The sequence below is a fragment of the Octopus bimaculoides genome, chromosome 6, assembly GCF_046866305.1.
Source record: "Octopus bimaculoides isolate indiv1 chromosome 6, ASM4686630v1, whole genome shotgun sequence".
Classification (NCBI taxonomy): domain Eukaryota; kingdom Metazoa; phylum Mollusca; class Cephalopoda; order Octopoda; family Octopodidae; genus Octopus; species Octopus bimaculoides.
This window is the reverse complement of record NC_142933.1, coordinates 51,859,699-51,885,748: the sequence shown is the minus strand read 5'-3', so window position 1 is coordinate 51,885,748 and position 26,050 is coordinate 51,859,699.

Genomic DNA, 26,050 nt, shown 5'->3' with positions numbered 1-26,050 from the left:
CATTTCTAATTTAACACCATTTGCAATATTTCAGATAACTCCCTGTGGATCATGTAACGTCAAAACAGTCGTTTGTTCGGCGTATTTGTTCAATAACACTATTTGACAAATCAGAGCGTGGCTTCTTGCTATGTTGAGATTCTTCTGTAAGCTTTTGCCGCAGTATTGTGTGAACACGGTAGTTGTGAGTAAAATTACACCTAGTTAAAAACAAAGCATTAGAAACAAGTTTGGCAGTATTGGAAAGAACGAATATCAAACAACAAATAATTGATATCGTGACACATTTAAAGAATTTAAAAGAAAGAAAATATATGTGGAATTAAGAATTATAGATAATAGAATCAACAAAGAAATGGTGCAGCGTTTACGTCTCTCAACACCTAAAGCATTCTTTTTGAGCCTTAGAATTATTGCATATATATTCAAATGTTTCTTTAAAATTGAACCGTTTTCTTTCTTATCTTTTCATATATTTTTCGTCATTCTTTCAAACACTTGGAATTTCTATATGCAAGTGGAGCAGAATTGGTAACTGGGTCAAAATCAATAGTTTCTGATTTCTTGTTATTTTCTCTCATTTTGTACCATTGCAACATCTTTGGGAATAGAATTTGTTCAGTAAAGGTTACGTAGTTGGGAGTAAAAATTGGTCAGTATAGTTTACATTGCTGTTGAAGTTGAAAGTTTGAAACATAGGAGGCAGGTACTATTTTCAAGAAATTTTTCCTTAAATTTGTCCCGATTTGTAATTGAGGTAGCTAATATAATATCTGGATAATTTCTCGTGAGGAAGCTATAGTGAAGAAGCTATAGTGAAGAAGCTATAAAAAATAATTTATGTTGAGACTTTAGATTTAGTTGAGCTTCATCAATTTAATATTATGTGCGATTTTTCCGTAATTCCCTTTTGTTTTACCAAGATATCTAAAATTTTGCTCCATCTCTGATATCTAAGGACGGATGTTGATGTGTATGACTCTTTTTTTCAAATTTAATTCTGGATAACTACAAAGTCATATTTACATTATCTTGTGTTACCCATTTTGCCCCGCCTAAATTTGTGTTTTATATTCTCAAGGAGAACAGAAAATTTTCTGAAGTAGTGTTCTGAATATGTTATAGGTTTTACTATGTTTAGAGAAGGTCTTTTCTTTGCTGATATAGTTTTGGCAAGATAGTGAACATTTGTAAAAGTCAAAGTAAAAAATGCAGTAACATTATTAGAAACTGGAAAAGCAGACTTTCGGAAATAGCTGTTTGAATTACCCGTTTTTGTCGGGGTTTCCCCTGCATTTTATTATTTTCCCCATGCATTACAAAACAAGGAAGGGAAGCTGTTTTAAAAGAAGAATTTTCAAAATCTGTCTTTTAAATGTTGGTATCACTACCCCATTCTCTTCCCTCCTCTCTCATACACACACACGCACACACATAAACTCACACACATAAACTCTCATATACACCCACTCATATACACACACACCCACTCACACTCATCATGGCTTTGGAACAGCAACAACCACAAACATGATTTTTTCTTTTCTGTAATTTTCTGTCATTTTATCTTATTCTACATTCCGAAACATGTAACTCACATTAAAAGACGAAAAATCTTACCCCACTCTACCCTCCTCCATTGTACTGTTCACAATGAAGGAAAAGTCAAGCACCGCAAGTAGGTGTGTGAAAAACGAAACTTGGAATTTTGAAAAAGTGTATCTATAAAGCGACTTTTTCAGTCATTTATTTAAACTTTCTCTGCTAACTCACCAAATTCAATTATTTGAAATAGATGGGTTTTGAGATTTAAACTTGGTAATTTTCAAAAATTCTAATTCTTGTGTATAAGGGGGCCACCAAATCTGGAGTGCACCGAGCCTCCCATGGTTTAAATTCAATCCTGTATACATACATACATACATACATTCATACATACATACATATAGTGTAGCCGACATCCAATGAATTCCGAAATAGTGATGTAGGTCAGGATTATCATGGCGTGATAAATTTTAAATCCTGAGTAGAGCCGATGAAAAGTGCAGAGAACAGATGTCAAGCATGATGTACTTCACAGGCATATGAAAAAATAAAGAAGAATTTAAGGGATCGAACTTGTCGAATAATTGATTTGCTAAAAGGATTAACGTTGCTTTGAACGAAATGGCATGAATAGATTGATGAAAAAATCTAATTAGCTAATTAAATTTATTGTTGATAGGTCTTTGGCATGTACTTCACTCACTGATAAAATGAGTTATAGGGCTCGACAAACATAACGTGAGAAAAATTCCAATTTCCTTCATCTCATTTTGTTCCCTGTTTCTTTAAAAAACACATCCAACAATACATTATGCTCTAGATGTAGTAAGTACGTTGATCTAATACTGTTCCAATTTTTTATTGGTTAAATATATTATAGAGTAAAGGATCATCTATCCGTTGCCTGTACGTATTTTTCAAATAAATAGAAAACTACTCGATATCTAGCTGTATAGTTCGTAAATAATTTTTGACAGGAAATCTATTTAAAAATTCATTATAATAATGACCGTCTTAGAATTGCAGAAAATATTTAATCTGATAGCTTTTACTATGAAGTCAATTACCGTTCCTTCTAAAACTGAGAGAAGTTGCATGACTTTGAATAATCATCATACAGCTCTTGAGGTGAAAAAAAAAAACAAACAAATTTTCTGGATATAAAAACTAGACTTACAAATGTCGAACCTAATAGGGAACACCCTAAGAGTTCAAAGATATGTGTTTGGACACTGGACGTTCTGATGTTTTAGAGACGGGTATAACTTCGTTAATTTAGACACCTTATCGACACAACGAACATCTTAGTAATAATTGCAAGACAAATTACATTGAGAATCTGACAGAATAAAACAGACTAAATTCAGTGAAATATTTACTTTATAAATCTAACAAAAAATATCTTGGTAATTGCGTTTAATTGCTTTTAAGATTAATAGAAATCTCTTATATGCTACATTCTTACTCGGTAAGTTGTTCAAAGAGAAATTAGGAATAGAATTTTAGTTGTTGAATTGTAATCTTGCATTAGTTCTGACAGAAAAGAAATAATAGACATTACAGCGTAATCAGACAGTAAGCAAACAATAAATAAATATATAAATAAACAAATGCGAGTTTTATCAATGAAGTGATCAAAGATCTCTTGACGAAGTGTTTAGAAGAATGTGTAAGTGGAATGAATGGGTGTGGAAAATTGTATGTACATATATCTGTGTATAAAATACCATATATTGTGATATTCAAATGTGTGTGTATATACATATATATATATATATATATATATATATATATATATATATATATATATATATATATATATATATATATATGGATGTAGCTGTATATATATTTATATATATATATACAGGCGCACACACACATGCATTAGCAGCTCGTGAAGGATAAAGGCATGTCATGACATATATATTAAAGACTTGGTAACACAATTCAGTAGCTCTCGCACTCTCATTCCCTCAATTCACATACGCGCGCCCACACGCACGCATACGCACGCGCGCACACACACACACACACGAACACATGCATACATACATACATACATACATACATACATTTAAGTAATAATATAAATAATATATATATGCATATATGGATTCAGGATATTGCCAAGAGTAAACAACATGAAGTACGAAAACGAGTTAAATAAGCAAACAACGAGAAGAAACAATGGAAAGCAGGACAAGTAACACAAAGAACGACCCGTCATTAGTTGTCGGCTGTCTGTCTACTCTTCGTTCCGAGCATTCAACGACAATATGAGTTTTCGAAAATAGTTGCTCCCTTAAGTACAAAAATAAAATTTGGTAACAAAAAGGGCCGTGGAGACATAAGAAAACCAAACGAAAGCAAACATGGAGGGTCGTTGGACCACATACATAATACATACGTAGATACATACACATACATAAAAGCATAATTAAAGCATACGTACATACATACATACATACATACATACATACATACATACATACATACATACATACATATATATAGGAGTGGGTGTGTGGCAAGTAGCTAGCTTAGCAACCACATGATTCCGGGTTTCAGTCCCACTGCGTGGCACCTTGGGCAAGTGTCTTCTACTATAGCCTCGAGTCGACCAAAGCCTCGTTAGTGGATTTTTCTTCTTTCAGTTTCCGTCTGCCAAATCCAATCACGAAGCTTTGGTTGACGGAAGCTGAAAGAAGCCCCTATTATATATATATGCATATGTTTTTTGTCTGGGTTTGTCCCTCACCCCATCGTTTGACAAGAGATGTTGGTGTGTTTACGTCCCCTTAACTTAGCGGTTCGGTCAAAGAGTCCGCTAAAATAAGTACTAGGCTTCCAAAGTATAAATCCTGGGGTCGATGTTTGTTTTTGACTAAAGCCGGTGCTGCAACATGGCCGCAGTTAAATGACTGAAACAAGTAAAAGAATAAATGAATAAAAGAATATATGTGTGTGCGTATGTGTGCGTGTGTGTGTACTTATATGCCATAATATGACTTAGGCCTTTAACTTCTTGAGGGACATGGCTTGGGCATTTTAAAACTTGGCGGAGCTCACCCAGCTCCAGAAATAATGCCCATAGTCTGCTCTTTCTACAATGGTAGAAAGAGAAGAACCAACTCCAGTAAGGTTTGGTATTTTATCACTACAGAACACGGATAAACGGCAAAGTTAATTTCGACCTGATTAGAACTGAGAGTGTGGAATGCTTCAACGATTATCGCAAAAAAGATTATATATATATAAATTCAAATTACGACAAACGTAAATAAACAAACGAAGTTTGCTTTCAGAAGCGTTGAAATGTCTTTTTAGAAAGTTAAAGAAGTGATTTTAAATTCTTAATCGCAGAATAATAATAATATAGCCTGAACAGGATAAACTACCCCTATTTTGCAGAGAAAAGTATAGGTGGCTATGATTATATACATAATTACAATCAGGGGTCAGCTAATTGCTTCACCACGGACTGAATTAGAAAATTGTCGCTATTGTCATTTCTACTACCATAAAGATCTCCGAGACGATAACACACTTTTTTACGTAGGTAAAAAGAAAAAAAATATTGAATCCACACGACTCACATCAGCTGCATACACGTTTCGAGATTAAAGTAAAGCTATATTTACTTATTTCTCATCTTCAGTGCAGCATTTAGGAATATAAATTTCAGAGTGTTAGGATTAAATATGTACGCGATCAGGCGCCATCGCATAACCGATATTCAACCACACTCCCAAAAATATACAGCAGAATGTGAACACATATTTATCTTTAATAACCACGTGAGTGTTACAAGCAATACCGCAGAAACTGCTGCCCCCTGATTGTAATTATGTATATAATCATAGCCACCTATGGGCGTAAATTATAATTTCAATAATAATAAAAAGGTAAAATTAATTAATTAATTAATCAATTAATTAATTAATTAATAATTAATAATTTTACGAAGTACGTTAAAATAACCTTTTTATGTAAATTATGCAAATATTTTATAATTATATACATAGTTATAATCAGGGGTCAGCTAATTGCTTCGCTATATTTGTATAATTTACCTAAGAAGGTTATTTTAACGTACTGACTACTTGGTAAAATTATTAATTATTAATTAATTGATTAATCAATTAATAAATTGATTAATTAATTAATTTTATTCTTTAATTATATATATATACGTGTGTGTATATATATATATATATATGTGTGTGTGTGTGTGTGTGTGTATGTGAGCGTGTGTATGTGAGCGTGTGTATGTGTGTGTCTGGGTTTGTGTGTGCGTATGTGTGTATGTGTGTATGTGTTTGTGAGTGCGTGTATGTGTGCGTTTGCGCACGTGCGCGTGTATATGAGAGACTTGGAAACAGCTTGCTTCAGAAAGTGCAGTCTATCTAAAACTCCGCAGACAAGATGCCAAAAAAGTTTCAGGACCTTCCTTCCAGGTCTTCCTTTCGAAGGCTTTACAGCACATCGCCCGTTCCCCGTCACTGATGTGAGTTCCCCCCAACTATTTAGACTGAAATCAATTTCTGCGTCATCAATTCTCCAACCAAGTTTCATCATTCCTTTTCAGCCATATCCAATAACTGGTCCGCTCATTTATCGCCTGAATCTCCTTCAAAATAGTGTTGGACACTAATTGATAGCAGCTACTGTCTCAGTCTTGTCCCAATAAACCTGGTACACCCATCTTCTCAGGGAAACTGTACTGTAGTCCAAACAGAATCTATGCAGTCTTCCAGTAGCGTCCAAGTTATCTTCCTGTCGAAAGGTTAATTCAACACGGTGTATTATCTTAGATTCCTCACACCATACTATCATCTCCGGCTTCTTTATTCTTGGTATTGGAAATAATCATCCACACCTTACAAGACCTGTTGCTACCCATCACACTCCGTCCAAGTTGTCGTCATTAACTTTTGTTCTGTTTTGAGTAGCCATCTTGACCTCGACGGACAAATGCGATAAACCGTTTACTGACATCCTTGTACAATTTCTTGTCACCATTGATTGCTTCCATCTACGTCTTGGAAGCACTATAGAGTATTTTGAGAACCTTATTGTGACTCCATTCATACTTTCCCAATGCTATTGAGCAGTTAGATAGAATGTTTTAGTGTGCCAACTTTTCTTCATCTACATTTGCCGTCATTCGCTATTTTCCATTTCAACAGATTTCACGTGGATAGTAGTACATCATAAGTAGCTTAAGGAAGGAAACTAACCGTGATGTGCTCCACCTCTACATCTCATCCCAACCCACTTTCCTTTCAATAACTTTTTCTTCTTACTTGGTTATCTGACCTTGCTGAAGGCATTGAATCAAATGCAGTTTCCTTTTCTCTGTCTCTCTCGCTTTAATGGTTTAAAGGGATTGCAACCAATCCCCTTCCGGTCACTTTAATTTACTCCCACAATATCTCGATCGTCCAGTGATGTTATTAGTTTCTTTATTTTCCCGCCATTTTTGTGCAGCCTTGACATCGGGCGGATTTTCCAGTATTTCTACGTCTTTGGTCACCCTCTGCATCATAGCCACTCGCACTTTTCCAGTTTTGTAGATCTCAACAATTGATGTTATAGGTAGTTGAAGAAACTGTCCATTCCAATGTGGTGCAGAACTGTTCAAAATAGACCAAGCCAGTCCCTGGTGGAAATATTATACTTCTACGCAATGGTCTCCATTTTCGACAGTTTTACTTTACATATGTGCTGGGGCGAAGCAATACGGGGATATAGACCAAACTGCAAGCACGACATGTTCTATATGCGCGGCAGTTTTGACCTGTCTATGGCTTTCAACCCATCTTTCGTTTGTAGCAACGACTGAATCCCGCTATACTTATCCGTCAACGAGTTAGCATACCATCGTCGAAATCTTTTTATAGGTTTGTTTTTAACCATTGGCATGGTTTCTTCTGTTAATTTCACTTGCTTTTGCTGGCTTTTCACAAATGTCAAACGGCTTGACTTATTTGCCTTAAATCGCATTCTTGAGCAAGTGATTAGCTTATCCAGTCTATCCAAACAGTTTGCATAGAATTTTAGTCTCTAATCAGTATTATGTCGTCCATGAATGCCTTCTTGAGTGATCTCAGCCGTTCTCCTGAGCAGTCTGCTGATCTAGATAGCGTCTCCATAATAAGCACAAACCAGATGACCGATATACTGCAACCTTCAGTAATTACAATTTCTAGATGTTTCCCGTCCGTTGTAAAATGTTCAGTCATGAATCAGTATGTAAAAAAGTCCTTTGTTTCCATAAACAACACATAACCATACGTGTTAGTGAAATCTATCCACACAACGTTCAAGGGAAGATGGGGCCTGGTTAATAGCTGCAGAATAACATGGCATCAATTTACCACCTACAGTTATGAGTGATTTGAAGATTTACGGAATTAGTAGAGGTCACCTTCATTCAGGCTGTGCGAATTTCTTCATACGATATCTAGATGGAACTGGGTCTAGTTAAATGCGCTGTTATTGAAATGAGGATAGGGCAAAAATAGACAACAATTCAGTACAACTTTCAGATGATGAGCGCTTAAGAGCAGTGAATGGAGAAGATTACAAGTACCTTGTTGTTTTACAATTAAGCCAGATGATAAGTACCAATATCAAAGAGGATATTTCTGCTGAATAGACCAGAAGAGTGGAAAAGCTATGTTGATCCAAGCGGAATGGAAGCAAACTGATTAATTTAATTTAAAACGTTAATATATCTCTGTGCGACGTGAAAATATTTTCAGACAATGTATAGGAAACTACACTGTTCAACCAATATTGTAGGTTGAAATATTAAGCTTGCTGAATCAAGCAAGGTTGAGATGTGAAACTTATGACTATCATAAATTTTCTGGTTACTTTTCTCAGTATGGCACCATTAAATATATATCTATACATGTACTACACATACAACTTTAATTCAAATATAGGTGCTCTACAGGCACCATATTCTTATCTCCGGACGAGCCGATTCCAAGGACGCGGGCCTTTGCGAAGAAGAGAGCTATAAAATACAAATTAGCACAGATAGTAAGGATGGAGAAAAATATCAACCTGCTAGAAATAAGGGCTAAAGTCTTCTGTTGATGCCATCAATTTTAAATTTTATCCACAGATGATATTAACAGTAGTGACATCTTATTTCAAACCTTAAAGTTTGTATGTTTCATATATTATATATATATATATATATATATGTGTGTGTGTGTGTGTGTGTGTGTGTGTGTGTGTGTGTGTGTGTGCGCGCGCGCGTGTATGTATATATGTATGTATGTATGTATGTATGTATGTATTTGTATGTCTGCGTTTGTCTCCTACCATCACTTGACAATCGATGTTAGTGTGATTATATCCCCATAACCTAGCAGTTCAGCAAAATAAGGTCGATTTGTCGATTTGTTCGACTAAAGGCAGTGCACTACAGTAGTTGTATGAGTATATGTAGATATACATATACACATACATGCGTACAGTTATGCATACATACATATATGCAAATATACATACATACATACATACATACATACATACATGCATGCATATATGGCAAAGCATTTCACATAGTAGTGATGTGAGATTTAAAGGTTGAATGTGAGATGAGAAAGAAAAGGAGTAAGTCGCAGGGTGAGGGAAGGTGTAAGTGGTTTAGCGAGGGAGGAGTGAAAGGCAATAAAAGAATAACAAAAAAATGCAAGGCGAAGGGAACGAGGGTGAGCCAGTAATGAGTGAATAGAGGTATAAGAGGTAAGCCAGAGAGAGGAAGGGAGAGGTATATTACGGTCAGCATGTTGAAATGATGTGCAACTGGTGGTTGTGTGTCTCTAAGCAGATTTAAATCAATTAGTGATGGCTATTGGCTATAAGGAAAAACAGCAAAAGTCGAGAAATAAAATAAAAGTACCTCTGTGTGTGTATATGTGAGTGTATGTGTGTGTGCATGTATGTGCATGCATATAGAGAGAAACGGGGAGAGAGAAAATAAAATGACAGAGAGTAGAGTAACATATTCATCCATTTATTCAAATCTGATTCTGTTTGATTCACAACTATACCTTTCATGATTGTTTTCCTCAGTCTTCCGACAACCGAAAACGGGAAACGCAGATTCAGCTTCCAATAAATATATCATAATACATTATATTTCACTCTGCACTCGTATCAAGTGCTGCATTATTTTTGTTCGCGCGGCTAAATGTTGTACTTTATGCATGCATTCTTGTGTACCTGTGTGAGTGTTTATATTTGCGTCTCTGTGTTTATACACGTACCGTAAACATAGACGCACATGAACTTATGATGTTGAATCTTCACTCACGTTGAGCGAGGCACTTTATTGCTCCGAATGCACATAATGACATAACAACAATAATTACTGAATTATAATAATAGGCATCAAATATAGCATGGAAAGAAAACGGAATATTTATCACGTTATCATGCAAGTAGTATAGATTATTCGGTGGTTATTCACCACCAGCCCCTGTTGACTTGACGGTAGTAAATAAATTAACCACACAATATTTACATTGGACATTTTGTCATTATGAACGGATAGTTTATAAATGGACCAAGAATACACGAAGATCCAAAGCAACCACTGAAATTAAATATTAGAACATTAGTAAACATTGGTTTCAAATTTTGGCATAAGGCCAGCAAGTCCGGGGGAGGGGTAAGTCAGTATATGGTCTCCAGTCCTCAAATGGTATTTATTTTATCGACCCCACACGGATGAAACGAAAATTCGGCCTCGGCGGCATTTGAGCTCAACGTTAAGACTTACAAAATGCCGCTAAAAATTTTGCCCAACTACTAACTATTCCGTCGGCCTGCAGCCTTAAACATTAGTAACTATTACTTTGAAAGTCATCTAGTTGTGAATATAAGTCGAGATGTTTAAATACCAGAAGCTATCCAGTACATTGACGCACACGACCTTAGACAGAACTATTTTAGTTTAACCAAGATATTTTATACTTGAGATTGCAGGTATTCTTTAGTATACTTCACATATACATGAATTAAAGAAACAGGGAAAATAGATCTCAAATATATCATATAAAAATATATAGAAGAATTACGCCAAGTTATCATTGTGTATACATGCTCGTGCATTTCCGTTCTTATATGTGTGTGTGTAATTATAACGAATCGAATTTTCACGCAAAAATACAAAAGCAACAAAAGCAATAGCAAAAGAAGTATAACATATTTTGCTGCCAAGAAATATATTTCAAAAGTGATATACTATTGATCCTTTTGTTGTCCCCACAAACAGTTTGGCATAGTGTCAATCCTTTGTGAAAGTGTTATCTTGAAATCTCAACAAACGATCGATTATTGTTCAATAATCAATATCATTTTATTTTTTCGTTTTGTTAACGCCCTAAAAATCATTCATTTATTCCCTTAAAATACATGCTTTTATAAAACTGGGTGTAACAGTTCCAGCTTTGTGGATCTCATTATCTTTAAGCCTTTTTATGAATATTCCCACTGCCGTAACATCTGTGCCAGATGGTCGGCCGCCTATAATCTTTAATACACCCATAAACCCTGAAACACATTAACATATGTCAACACTTACTCATTGACAGTTTTAAGTTTCACTGCATTAGTTAAGGCATAGAAGTAGGTGCTTTTAACATTAGGAGCGAGTTGGGTCCGATCAATTCTGATAAGTTTCAAACATGGCCGTACAGTTTAGAAGTTCGATCTTCAACGACGGGGTTCTGAGTTCGACACCACTGCGAACCATCCTTGGTGTGTATCAACCCTAACAAGAAGAATGAAATTCATAAGAGAGAAAATCATAAGAGCTACACTTTGTCATCTGCTTGAAACAAAAAAAAAAACGTGTTTAAAATTTGCAAAGAGATGCAGCTGTTGCTAGGGAGTAAGAAGCTCGCGTACTCACCACATGGTTCCGGGTTTAGTCTCAATGCGTGGCAGCTATAGCCTTGTGAGTGGATTTGGTAGACGGAAACTGAAAGAAGCCCGTCTTATATTCGTATATATATATATATATATATATATATATATATATATATATATATATATATATATATATGTATATATAACGTGAGAGAGTTAGGGGTTGGCGGTTCAACCCACTAAGGGATAGTATCTATCCAGTATACTGCTGGGAGGGTACCCAATTATTGCTACACTAGTGCTATACTAAGTGCAATCAATGGGAGCGGGTAAAAGTGGATGTTTTACCCCACATTTGTATAACAATTAGAAAATGGAGGATAATATGCTGAACCCAACTACTTGCAGACGATGTATCCCGTTGAATTCATTAATTTAATTCATAGCAAAAGTGACAAAAAAAGAAAGAAAAAGAAAGAAAGAACCAAAGCACAGGTGTCTATGGCAGACTGTTATTTTGCCAACCTGGCTTACATATAGAAGTACAAAGTACATAAGGAATTAGAGGATGAACAGAAGTTTAATCTTACAGCTGTTTCGGACTAGTTTTAGCAAGCCCCATTCTATCCGAATATTCCTTGCCGGAGTGATTATCGGATGACATTTTGAAATGGGGTTACATGCCCGAACCGCTAGGCCTCTTCAGAGATTCAACGGGATACATCGTCTGCAAGTAGTTGGGTTCAGCATATTATCCTCCATTTTCTAATTGTTATATATATATATATGTGTGTGTGTGTGTGTGTGTGTGTGTGTGTGTGTGTGTGTGTGTGTGTGTGTGTGTGTGTGTGTGTGTGTGTGTGTGTGTCTGTGTGTGTGTGTGTTTGTGTGTGTGTGTTTGTGTGTGTGTGTGTGTGTGAGTGTGTGTCCTGTATCGCTTGACAACCGATGGTGGTGTGTTTATGTCGCCGTAACCTAGAGTTTCGGCCAAAGAGACCAATAGAATAACTGCTAGGCTTACAAAGAATAAGTCTTGGTGTCGATTTCTCCGACTAAAACCCTTTGAGGCGGTGCTCCTCTCTCACATTTCTTGGCCCTCCCTTTCTTTAACTCCCACTATTTCCCACTTGTTTATCTCCCCTTCACATTTCTCTTTGTCTGATATTTTTCTAATCCTCCAATCCCGCTGTCCTCTACTAATCTCTCCTCTTTCCATGTGACCGGTGTCTGGTCCGCCATGATCTTTCTTCCTTGGCCTGACTGCAGACTGTCAACAGGTCTTGTGTCCATCTCCCATGTTCTTGCCTTTAGGCTTTTACTTCATACACGCCAGCTCAATTTGAATCGTTCTTAGTCGAAAGACGTCTGTTGTTATTTCTTGTTGTAGTATTCGTAATTGTGTACCATGTTCTCCGTTTTTTGTTTTTTTTTTCGTCTTTGTTGCCGTGCACATTCGCCAGCTTTCTTAAAAATGGGTCTAATGCTCTTAGCTTAGACTTTTTTGGGAACAAAGAGATCGAATCATCTCAAGTGTAATTAATTGTCCGAAATGGTCGTGACTTTTGGTACTTGACTGATGAAAGAAAGCCAAGAATGACCCGTCTTTTATTTTGCCTGTCCTTCTAATTGTTGTTTCTCTTGTCCGCCTTTGTGTCGTCTATCTGTCCGAACGTTTTAATGCCCTATATTGTGTTTTTGTTCCATTTATATATATATATATATATATATATATATATATATATATATATATATATATACTAGAAGAGGCACCCGGCGTTGTCCGAGAATCAAATTGTTCCTTATATATTGGAAGGAAAATGCAAACTATGTTGTTTAGAAATTTTTTATTCTAAATTCAATTTATTCTTTAATTGAGATATAATTTATTCTTCAATTGGGAAATCAATTCTGAATTCATACAACAACAACAACAACAACAACAACAACAACAACAACAACAACAATAATAATAATAATAATAATAATAGTAATAATAATAATAAAAACGAAAAATTTGATCGTATGCATAATATTGTTGTGGAAGATGTTTAGATTCATTCACAAATGCAGTCAAGTCTGTGATATAATTTGTCTCTCTTGCTATGTCTGTGGAAGTTAAATCACTAATTTGACGGTTTGTTTTTGGCAGTCCAGAGCCACACTGTTGCAAATTTATGCCACCCATGGCTAAACCTTGATCCTCAATTTCAATCAGTGCTTGCTTAGAAAATTGTTTCAGAGAACTGAATATTGATATCTGGGTTTGCTATATCCTCACGATGTTTTATCTAAAGCTGTAGAGGACTGCCAAGTGGATACATGTTCAGTATAATTGCAAATAGGTTACGGAGTTTCCTAGGAGAACATGATACAGATGCTTCACTCAATGCAAAGTCCCAATGCTCATCATTTGCTAAAAAAACTTTGCTGATAGCATGCTTCCCTATAAGTTTCAAACTCATGATCGTTTACCTTCCTCGAATCTTGGAATGATATGGTACCCCATACCTCATGCAAAAGGAGCAGTAAGTAGTGGCATTCTTCTTGGCCTGGGGGGACACTGTAAACTCTTGGAAGAGCGTCAGCCCATTTCCTCTTGCGCCATTTATTGTTTCTCCAGGTGTAATACTTGGGTATTTTATAATAATAGATCAGGATTTGAGCGAATCAGGCACTTAAATAGCGGAATGCATGTACGGGTACTGAACGATATTCAGATTATGTATTCGATTAGCTGTACCCGACTGAGTATATGATGAGTCATGTGGCTAAACAGGGAACGCACATTGCGCTAAATGTACGGTCCATAGTATACTTCGGATGTACGTAAGGTGTAGGTTCCGAGTGACGTGAATAATAAATAAATAAAAACAGATGGATAATGTGCCAGTCCACACACACACACACACACACACATACATACATACGTATGTATGTGTTACGATAAGTTTAGCTTCAGGATTACATTAAGAATCTGAGATATGTTCAGCCAATTACATCTTAACTCAGAAGTAGGCTATCCAGTTAACAGAACAACTGCATCATCATTTTCGGACTACAGAGAACCACTGCCGACATATATTGATTCGTTTCTTGCATGTATTTGGCAATAAATTTTTTTCAGAAATTTTAGTATTAAGCCATTTTCTCGTATTTTTGTAGAGTCATATTTTACAGTTTTCTACTTCAAAAATAGTTCCATTTTTAGATATTAATTGTCGTAATCGATAATCGGTTCACTAATCACGTCTCGGTTTTATATTCAACAATGTAATACAGTTAAACATTTTATAAATTACATGTACATTTTACTATGTAATCACCACACACTCGATACTGTAATGAAATAAAGAGCCAAGATAGAAGGGACCCTACAAGAATTATAGCATTTCGTCTGCTTTAGTTTAGAATGTTAATCTTAACAGAGCAGACATTAGAAGTTATTTCCTCATGGTTTATAGAAATAAGTAAGGGTAAAACCTTATAATCGAGATGCAGAGGTAAAAGGAATTGATTGCGTAGACATGTTGTGTCAGTTGTCTGGATATATTATCAAAAATGATGTAATTTTTGTATCATTTCCCTTGAATTACAGCTCCATTACACTTAAAATGAAATGATGCAGATAAAGTTGTCAGGGTCGCATTTTAATGAACAGCGGGAAATGCATTTTATCATTGGTCTGTTCTATCAGGTCAGAACTAAACATCATTAAGAGCAAGAACAGCACCAGAAAAATATTTTTTCTGGTCCGAAGTGTAGTGCATCTGAGCTATCTTCTTTTCTTTTACTTGTTCCGTTCAATGGACTGCAGTCATGCTTGGGCCCCACCTTGAGGGGTTTTAGTCGAACAAATCATCCCCAGGACTTAATTTCTTAAGTCTAGTACTTATTTCGCCTGTCTCTTTTGCCGATCCACTAAGTAACAGGGACGTAAACCAACACTGGTTGTCAAGCGGGATGGGGACAGATACAAAAGTACAAATACACACACACACACACACACACACACACACACACACAGATACACACACACACACACACACACACACACACACACACACACAATAAACACACATGCACGCTCGCAGACATACATACGCACACAAATACAGATACACATACGCACACATACGTTGATGGTAGGGATAAACACAGACACGCACATAAATATATACATTTATATATATGACGAGCTTCTTTTTAGTTTCCGTCTACCAAATCAACTCATAACGCTTTGATCGACCCGAGCCTGTAATAGAAGACATTTGTTCAATGTACTAGGCAGTGGGACTGAACCCGGAACTATCTGGTTGGAAAGCAAACTTATTACCACAAAGCCACAGTTGTTCTTTATTGTCTCCGTTCAGCTACCGTCTGTTAAATCCACTCATAAGGCTACGTCGACCCAGGGCTATAGTACAAGATAACCAGAATTCCTGCGATAAAATTCTGTCGTTGACGATTCTAACTTAAATATCACAAGGGTCGACGAATAAAGTACCAGTCATATTTTTGGAAGGGTCCAATACAAAATAAAAATTTGCTTCTGTGAAATTGACCTTTCATCTAGCCAAAAGAAATGAATACAAGTCGAACAATATGGTTTCCAAGAGCAGATGAGCATGCCAATTCTTTAATTAGTTCCTTCTGAAATTAAGATAATTTGGTGAGTGGTATAAATATTCTCGTTTTGGTAATCCCAAGAAACCTGGAATAGTGTTTGTGTGATAATTACCTTCTGATCATTGGGTATTCTCTAGGTTTCCATTCACAACTACACTGGCAGTATCTGTTTTCTCTCTCTGGTCCATATTTAGAAGACACTGAACTTGACCGTTAAACAGAATGTCACTGATGATTAACGCAACGTTACATTGTCTCTTTTTCTCTCAGGAACTCCACACTCTTGCAGGAATTATGAAACCGTTAAGCACTCCTCTTTTCTCCATGCTTCCGTCTTATCACTTTGTTTTTGTTTTGTCTTACATTATTATTTGCTTCATATTTTTCTGCTTCATTATTCCCTCTCTTTCTTATTTTCTATTCTTTCTTGTTATTACTTGTTATTTTTTCCTTTCTTTCTTTATCTTTTATTTTTCACTTGTTTCAATCATTTGACTGCAGCTATGCTAGCGAACCGCCTACAAGGGTTTTAGTCAAACAATTCCACCAGACTCTGCTCATTATCCATTAATATAAATTTTCAATTTTTGCAAAATGTCGAAATTTGACGAAAAATGTTTCATGGCTATAAACAGACATCTTATTAACGGCAATTTTTTACCGAGTAACTCAGCTAATATATATATATATATATATATATATATATATATATATATGTATGTGTGTGTGTGTGTGTGTATATATATATATATATATATATATATATATATATATATATATACGGGGAGAATTCACAAAAAAAAAAAAATAATAAAAGACGAAGACAGGTGGTGTAGAAAACAAACAGATGTATTAGTATAACGCTCGGGAAGTGAAAAAGTCTTTAACGTTTCGAGCCGACGCCCTCCCACAATATACGTATAGTGTGTTTGAAGTGATGTAAAGTTACTGTATCTATCTATCCTTTCCCCTTCCTTTATAATTTTTTCCCTCTTTCTTGATTGCCCTGAAACCCCCCCTCTCTCTCTGTCTATTTCCTCCTCTTTCCTTTTCTTCCCCCCCCCCACAAAAAACAAACATATTTTTCTCCTCTTCTAAACAAAGCCAAAAAATCACCTGATTTATGTAAATGAACAACGAAACACTCTGTTTTTAACATTCTGATTTTGTCTTGACGAGTTCGATAAACGAACGAAAACGCTAATAAAGAATTATCTAAAATTGTGACTGCCTCCTTTTTCTCAATGTGTGTATGTATGTATGTGTGTGTGTGTGTGTGTGTGTGTGTGTGTGTAACCATCGATATGTACCGACGACTCGTATGGTTGTAGTTTGTCAGTCTGGACTTTTATTCTTTGCGCAGTCCGGTGTATTTATGTATACCTGCATATTTTTTATGACGGTCACTCCGAAGGCGAGTGAAGTGGACTTCATTAGAACGCAACGACTGCTATTCACCTGTGTTTGTCATAAGAGGTACGCATCCCACCATAACTCCCCAGTTTAATGAAGTTACTCAAACAATACGCATTTTACTTTGTTTGTCTGAGTCTAGTGATAGTGTTTTTAGGCTGGTATAGTAGTTGTGTGGTAGAATGTGGTACGTGTGTCTAGGATAAGTGTTTGTTCGCATGTCGAGATAAATTTAACGTAACTCGTATATTTAGTTAATAGAAAATGTAAGTTTAACGTTGTTGAAGTTCTGAGCATACATTTTGAAAGTTATCAAATTCAAAGAACTTAAATCAAACAACTTCCATAAGTTGTACAGAAAATGTAACAATTGATAAAAAATGCATAAAAGTAAGAAACAAGTTTTACAGTGGATGAGGTAGAATCTACGACTCATACAGTAATGTTATACAGAGTAAGCTTACGACTAATCTTACACTTCGAACTATAGTTTAATCATATTAAATTTACTCTTATCAATGGTATTTCATACTAACGGAAATGGGATCAACTAAAAGCTAAATTTATAGTTGATATCTTAAAAGAAAAAAAAAGAAAACAGGCTATTCTTAATCAACGAAGTAATGTGTTACTGAACCTCCGTGATTCCCTTGGTGTAGAGGCAGCAAAGGTTTTCAGAGGTTAAGTATTTAAATGGATATTTATCCGTTGTGTAACGGAGAAAAATGTAATGGATTCAGAAAAATAAAGAAATGGGGAGAAACAGGGAAGAGAATGTGCTATGCTGAAAGTTCTTTTAATGATTGCAATGAACACAACTAGATGGAATATACTGCTATTTCTTGACCTTCTATTGGATTTTCCGCTCTTATTTAAAACTATTTTAATGTAAGCGGTATTTATAAGTCGAAAAGGAAAATCTTGGAAACTTGTTTTCTTTCCGAAACAAGCCTATTGATTTTACTAATGGCTTGATACCAAAATATTGATTAAAAATCCATCTTTTCTTTTGTACCTGTCATATAGGTCTTCGTTACTCTCGTGTTATATTTGAAACTAAAATAGTTGAAACATAGTTCAACGAAAAATACAAACAGTCCAATAGTTCAGTAAAGATTATCTGCAACCACCAATTCTCAGAAGTTTGGTGGTTCATCTCCGGATGTCAGTAATATTAATCGTGGTATTACAGATACTATGATTAGTTTTTCATTATTCATTTGCTGTGTTGAATATCTAGCTTTGAAAGGGAATAAGGAAATGGTCATTTACCTATTAAATCTGAACAGATGAAATGCAAAGTTGACCCCGTCGAGATTTAAACTCGGCTCATGGAGATCCGGAACAAATACCGCAAGGTATTCCATGCAACGCCCTAGTGAGTTTGCCAGTTCGTTGCTTTAGTAAAAAAATCAATGTGTAATTACTCTTCAATGATATTCATTAATAATTTGAAAACTGATAAGCTAATCTGATAAGCATAAACTAATTCTACAGAACGGTTTAATGAATCTAAAACATTTTCCCTTTACAACATCGATCAATATTGCTCTCCATATTCTAAAAAATATTTCATTGTTGTCATTTAACTCATCCATATCTTATATGGCCCAGAAACCTTTTCTGCTCATTAGCAACAGTCTATTAGATGTCACTCACAAGCAGACAACTATGCAATAGACAATGTAGTCTATTCTTTCAGTTGCACGCAGTCTTTGGCATTGATCAACACCCAACATACACATGAACTTTAAACAGATAGAAATACACTTCACCTCAATGAAACTTAACGGGGACGCCTCGATTTTCACATTGTTTACAACGAGCCAAAACTATCATAAGCGTATTGTATGTCCGTACTATGTTCTTTCTGCTGATACTAGACAGCTGACGTTTTTCGAATTGTTTGGAACCTATGGGACCTCCCCTACATTCATATGATTCACTTACCCATCTTTCCTCATGCGCCTCTTCGGTACTGACTTGTTCAGATCTCAAAATACTGCAGCCCCTTGATTATATAGAATTTGGTGCTAATCACTTAGATGAAAAATTCAAACTGAAAATAATACGGTGCACTAAACATCGATTATCATATTGCTCTACTCAATTTGGAGAATCGTTGGTATGTCGGGCAATATGTCTTCCGGTATTCAGCTACATCCATTTTTGTCTTATGTTCAAATCTGAAGAAGCCAATTCTCCTTTTATACTCGGATTGATAAAAAAGATACCAGTAATGTACTGAGTCAATAAAAGCGATTATACCTTACCGATAATTTTGAGGTCATTTGACTATGTTCAATATCTGCATTCCACTTGTCACTTTTTATTCTGAGACGAACTAAATCCAGTTGGATCATTGGATTAACACAAAAAATACAAGATTATCATTTTCTACTCTAGGCACAAGGCCCGAAATTTGGGGGGAGGGGTCAGTCGATTAGATTGACTCCAGTACACAACTGGTACTTAATTTATCGATCCCGAAAGCAAAGTCGACCTCGACGGAATTTGAGCTCAGAACGTTAAGTCAGACGAAATACCGCTAAGCATTTCGCCCGGCGTGCTAACTTTTCTGCCAGCTCGCCACCGCATTCGAATACAAGAATATCACCGTTTGCGCAATATAGCTTTGAAATTACACTCAAGACGACGCACTCAAGGGTTGAAAAAATTAATGAAAAAGCGGATTGTGAAATAAGAAATTCGGATATCTTATTGTATGAATGTACTGCTATCATACATGCACGCTCATTTATATTTGCACACACACACACACACACACACACACACACACACACACACACACACACACACACGTACGCACACACGCACACACGTATGTGTGTATGTATAAACACGCTCGCATGTACACACACATACTGCTGTTTAAAGCCAGAATACTGCAAAACATTTCACGCGAAGATATATTTCAGAGCAGTCAAGAAATATTAAGGGAAAGAAAAAACATGTCAATTATTCTCTCTCATTCAGACATTCAGTTATTTGTTTTACAACGCATTTTAAGCCAGTTTAGTGCACAAAAAACTCACTGAAGTGTAGAGATACGTTTCTTAACACTACTATTTTAAAAAGTTCGGAAGCGTTGTAAAAGTTTTGCGATACGACGATTAAATAGGGAAATAATGAGTTCGATGTTATAATAAAAGATAGCTGGACGGTTTTATTATTCCGTATTCATAAACAAAATCTATTCACTCCTGGATAAATAATGAACAACAGGTGAAATTAAAATCATGACAATCATCCGCACTAGAATGCATTATAAACATGACGTTAACTCTTTATCATTAATTGTTTGACGGAGTAAACGTACCGGAGTATAAATCCACCGAGTAGTAGTTTCACTTGTATGTTCAAACTAATTTATTTTCCTTATATTACTCTTGCACTTTTTGGAGTTATGATGTCTTATAATTTTCTTTGCATTCTCTATAAATTCATAATTTTGTGCTTGACAAATAAATGCGAATCTAAAGGTTAGAACACCTTTCATCGAAAGATCTCTGATTCGATTTCAATTCCGTGATATTCTGGCCATTCATATCTATTCCATCGTTAATAGCCTAAAGACAATGGCACAAATGAGGCAACATAACTGCTATAAATTGTCTTTTCTCTATTAAACTGACACTGAAATCTCATAAATGACGAAAATAGCATTACTCTAGAACTGAACTTAGAATTTGTCTGAACAGAAGCTTTTTTCTTATTGATTAAAAACAGTAACAATTGAACCTCTTTTCATAGTTATATTTATTACAACGCTGTGAAAGGAGAGCAGTGAGGTGGTAAAAAATGCAAAATTGTACTAAACGTACCTCCTTGAAAGGTATTAGCGACAGGGTTTTAATATAATTAAGAATAAAATATCAGAATCACTTTACAACTGAACTGAATAGACTCTCCAAAACATGTTTCCGGAGCTGAGAAATGAAACATTCCAGCTTGTCACGAGAGGATTAAGGCGATCAGGTTGTAATTGAAATATCCTTGAATAATAATCAAACCCTTTTCATAGTTTTCACTCAACGTAGTTCAACATTTGTTTTATATTTCTTTACAAGTTGTGATATATAGTATGCATATGCAAGTTATTGGTCTTGAATTTGTTTTGTGGGAATAGAAAATGCCAGAAATTTGACGACTTAAACCATAGACTTTGCCCCACAACCAAGAACACTTTAACAGAAACATTCCATTAACTATAACCTCTCTTAATCACTTCACATCTATTGCTGCTTGCCTACGGTGACTCTTTCTTAAAGAATAGATAAATATATGAGTAGCAATTTAACAAAGGAATAAAAGGAAATGCACAGTTTTATCGATCCTAAATTGGCCACGCATTAATCTACATTATTTTATCCTGCCCAAACTGTTGTCACATCATTCTATCCAAAGTGAAGTTTGGCTCCTTTCAGCTGTTGGTACGTCTCAGGATGTATAAATGTCGAATTTAATTATCAATACTACTGACAAAGAAATAGAATTTAAAAACAAAATCAAACAAAAACTAAACGACATGAGTAACATATTGCCTGATATGCGTTGTTTTTCTCTTGTCAATTTATTTTCTACTTTTCTGACGCTTTCCATCAATCAAACGAGCAGTGGCAAATGTTGGATCAATATAAAAAAGATTTGAAGGGATAATGTTTCTCATCAAGGTCCAATGTTTACTTTACGGTGAATATTTGGATGTGATTTTAAACACTCAGGACTATAATCCCAACATTTGTGCAGGTATAAATTTGACATCAAGAAGTCAGTTTTTTTATTAGCAAACAAGAAATTTATTGCCAATAATTCAGAAAGAAGAAAACAAAATACTTCTTTCCCAAGTAGAAGCTATCCTGAGCATGATGGACAGCTTCTAGATGGGAGAGAACTAATAATTAAATCATGCAACTCTTGATGTTATAAATTTAGCTTAGCTAAACATAAAAATGAAGGAAAATAATTGAATTAGCCAATGTATATTACAGGTATTAAGTTTACTGATTCCAAAGGAAACAAAATCAACGTCGTCTGGCAGGATTTGAATGCGAAACATTGAGAGATGGAACGAATAAATATAAGGCATTTGGTTCACAGATCCATTCTTTCTACCAATATACGACTGTGTGCGCATGCTATAAGGAACTTTGTTTCGAAAAGTCGACAGAACCAGCATCTCTAAGCGAAATAGAATAGTTCATTGACTCAAATTCGTATTTATTTTATCGTAAGGAGGTGAAAAACAAACTCATTCCCATCTGAATGTCTGCTAAGTCACAATCCTCATATTTACATATAATGCTAATATATAGGTTTCTCTACTGAAATTGGATTTGAACTCATTAATATAGACAAAAATTTCATAAAGTTTTACTCCAGTCCTCTATTGTCTGCATTATACGTTCTAGCACTTCTTGTTTTGAATTCCTATCAAGTTAAGGTCAACGTTGTCTTTAATCATTGCAGGCTCGATAAAATTGTGTACCTCTACCGTGGACTGACTCAGCTGATACTTGTGGCCTTGCATCTGTTTTAGAAGAAAAAAAGTTCCGTTAAATAATAGCTTGCACTTATATAACTATATCTTTAAAACAAAAATTATATATAGTGTATATCAGCGTATGCCTTGAAATGTTCCCAATAGTTTTATGTTTCAATTGTATATTAGTTTGAACTGGAAACTGCATATCTTTCTATTATTACTATGAAATATTCGTCTATGTCAGTACATGGAAACGAGAGGAAATGTACATTTCAGGTGAAAGCCTTCATCAAAATACTTCTGTTCCTAACATACACATCTATCATCGATCATTTTGGATTTTAGCACTGATATTTATTAATAACTAGCAGGAGTACCCCGCGTTACTCGGGTATTAAATACTTGGCAATGGTCTTAATAGGTTTGACCATTTTTTTCGTTATACATCTCTTTGAATATTTTTGGCGTTAAGTTGTAAACACTGACTTTGAGGGAAAAGTGATTTTTCCCATAGACTATAAATAAAGTGGTAACAACAGGGTGAAAGGCCTTGGGGAAGCCACAAGAGCATCGCAGGGGGTGCAACAATTGAATGTAAAGTGGTCCTGAAAAAGGCCGTGTTATCGTTCTCATAAAAGCCCTGAAAAGGATTGTTAACCGTTCACAGGTATAAACGTCCGTTTTCGTTCACATGAAAAGCAGTGGGTGCAGAGATATCAAAATTCAAGTCATCTGCAAGGAGATTGAGAAACTGTAGCGGACAAAATTTAAAAAAACAGATAATTTTGAAAGAATGGCAACAATAGTACTCACTCGCCATAAACCGGTTCAGCAGGGAGGCTGCGGCATGTTGGACGGTGTACAGCACCTCACGGTAGACGACACTTTTCGTTTTGGTATTCGGGGCGAACACGAAAAGGTTTTTTTTTGCATCCGACTCTTGAGCATCCCAGGTGCGAGAAGCAAGATTAGCCTAAATGGAGGCCTGTCGTTGTTAGTGTTTGGCCTTGGAACTTTTTGATGGACATGGTAAAGCAAAATCGAAGAGGGAATTGAAGTCGACGCAAGGGACAGGGGCATTGATTATCTGATGGAGTAAGAGGTATCCTGTGTACAAAGACGTCTCTGATACCACAACCCGTAAGAATTGTTGCTTCAATAACATGAGGCAGCACATTTTTTACCACTAACCGCGTTCCGTTGCACAGAAGTGGTGCCTTTGGACATAGAACAGATACTTGATAGAACCGGCATTACATGGCGTTGTTTTTAGCCGTAAAAACCAAGGAAATCTGACTTTCAAGTAAAATTTTTTCTCCCGTGTAACTTTGCAAAAATGCAAAAAATCGATTTTTTTCAAAGTTTTTCGCAATTTTCTTGCAAATCAGAGGCCGCAAGACTGTGCCAAAATATTTGTTTGAAATGTCGCAATATGACGGTTCTTTTGACATCACAATTATGAAAATTGGACTTTCCTGTAAAAACTTTTCTCGCGCGCAACTTTTACCTTTTTTTTCTGCAGCAAGTGGGGGGGGGGTGTACTTCAATTTTATCAATTTTCCTCCTAGAAGGGATATCTCTACGTATCGGTAATACAGAAGTGACCTGCCTAAGTAAATTTGCCATTTATTAAAAAGAAATTCATGAAAATCGGATGAAAAATGTGGAAACGCATAAAAAGCATACACATACACACACACATACACACACACACACATACACACACACAAACACACACACACACACACACACATACTCACACACACACACGCACACATTTTGAGTTTTATAGATATAGACATCATTGTTTTTCATTTTGAACCTTGTTTAGTTGTTTCGACTATCACTATGCGAAGTAAAAAAAAACAAACTTTACAACAAAGGCTAGAAGTAGTTGCCGAAGAACTCTTAAATCGTTCCCTGTCAACCGTAAAATACAGGTATAGGGACAAATTTTATAATCTGATCCTAAATGCACAGTCTAAAGAGAATGTCATTGGGATTGTCGCAGCTTGAATGCCTTGATATGATAGACGATATTCTTAGAAATTCTATTGTTTCACACTAACCTGTGGTTAAACAAGAACAAATATATCGTTTTTATAGTTTCTATTATCACAGTAGTTGCTTTTATTACTATACTTAGTATTTTCTTTTCACCATTCTGTTAAAACCATTATCGTTATTATTGATGGTGTTGAATATAGTCTTTGTCACTCATTTGATATATGTAATGAAGCAAATCAAAGTATTTGATTTTTGTTAAAAATTCAAAAGTAAAACAGCGAAACATGGTCAACTATCACACTGACCTATAAACTGGTAATTTATTAGTCAAATAACTTCAAACTATTTACTTGAAAATGCAAACTACTTTCTGACAACCCTAATATAGTCGTACGTGTAGGTGTATAATTGGTTGTGATCATTCTGAAAGACATTATCGGTGTTAATAAAGGTATCAGTCAGAGATTAAGCCAGTTATTGGATACGTAAAAATATGCATGCCAAACGTGCACACCGAGCGTCTTCATTATAATTTCTTGTAAGACGTTTAATTTGGTAATAAATATCGTGTTAAGCCTTACAAGTTTTTACGCATATGATGAGCATTAGAACATAGAATCCAATTGTTTCCTGAATGTGTAAATACCTAATTCTCATTCGTGTGGCATTTAACGGATTTTGTAGAATAGACTATCCTACGTAGAACACAGTAAGCTTTATACTCTACGATTAAGTGGATGTTTTACTGGATAGGCCACAATAGAATCCAGAACTACGATGACAAAATAGCGACCCTTTAAGATAGAAATAAGAGGTCACCAATGACTATGGATGTTTACTATTTAATGAAATAAACCAGTCTCTAACCTCTATAGAATATATTTCCTAGTTTGCAGCGAAACTGGCTATTGTTACTGTTTTTTATTCTTGTTCTTATTTATTTTCTAGAGAGAGAGAAAAATATGACATTAATTAGCAAGAAAATTTATCAGCTAATGATGTGAACTCATCTTTGCTCTCCTAGCCAGACCGATATCCTAATGCAAAGCTATC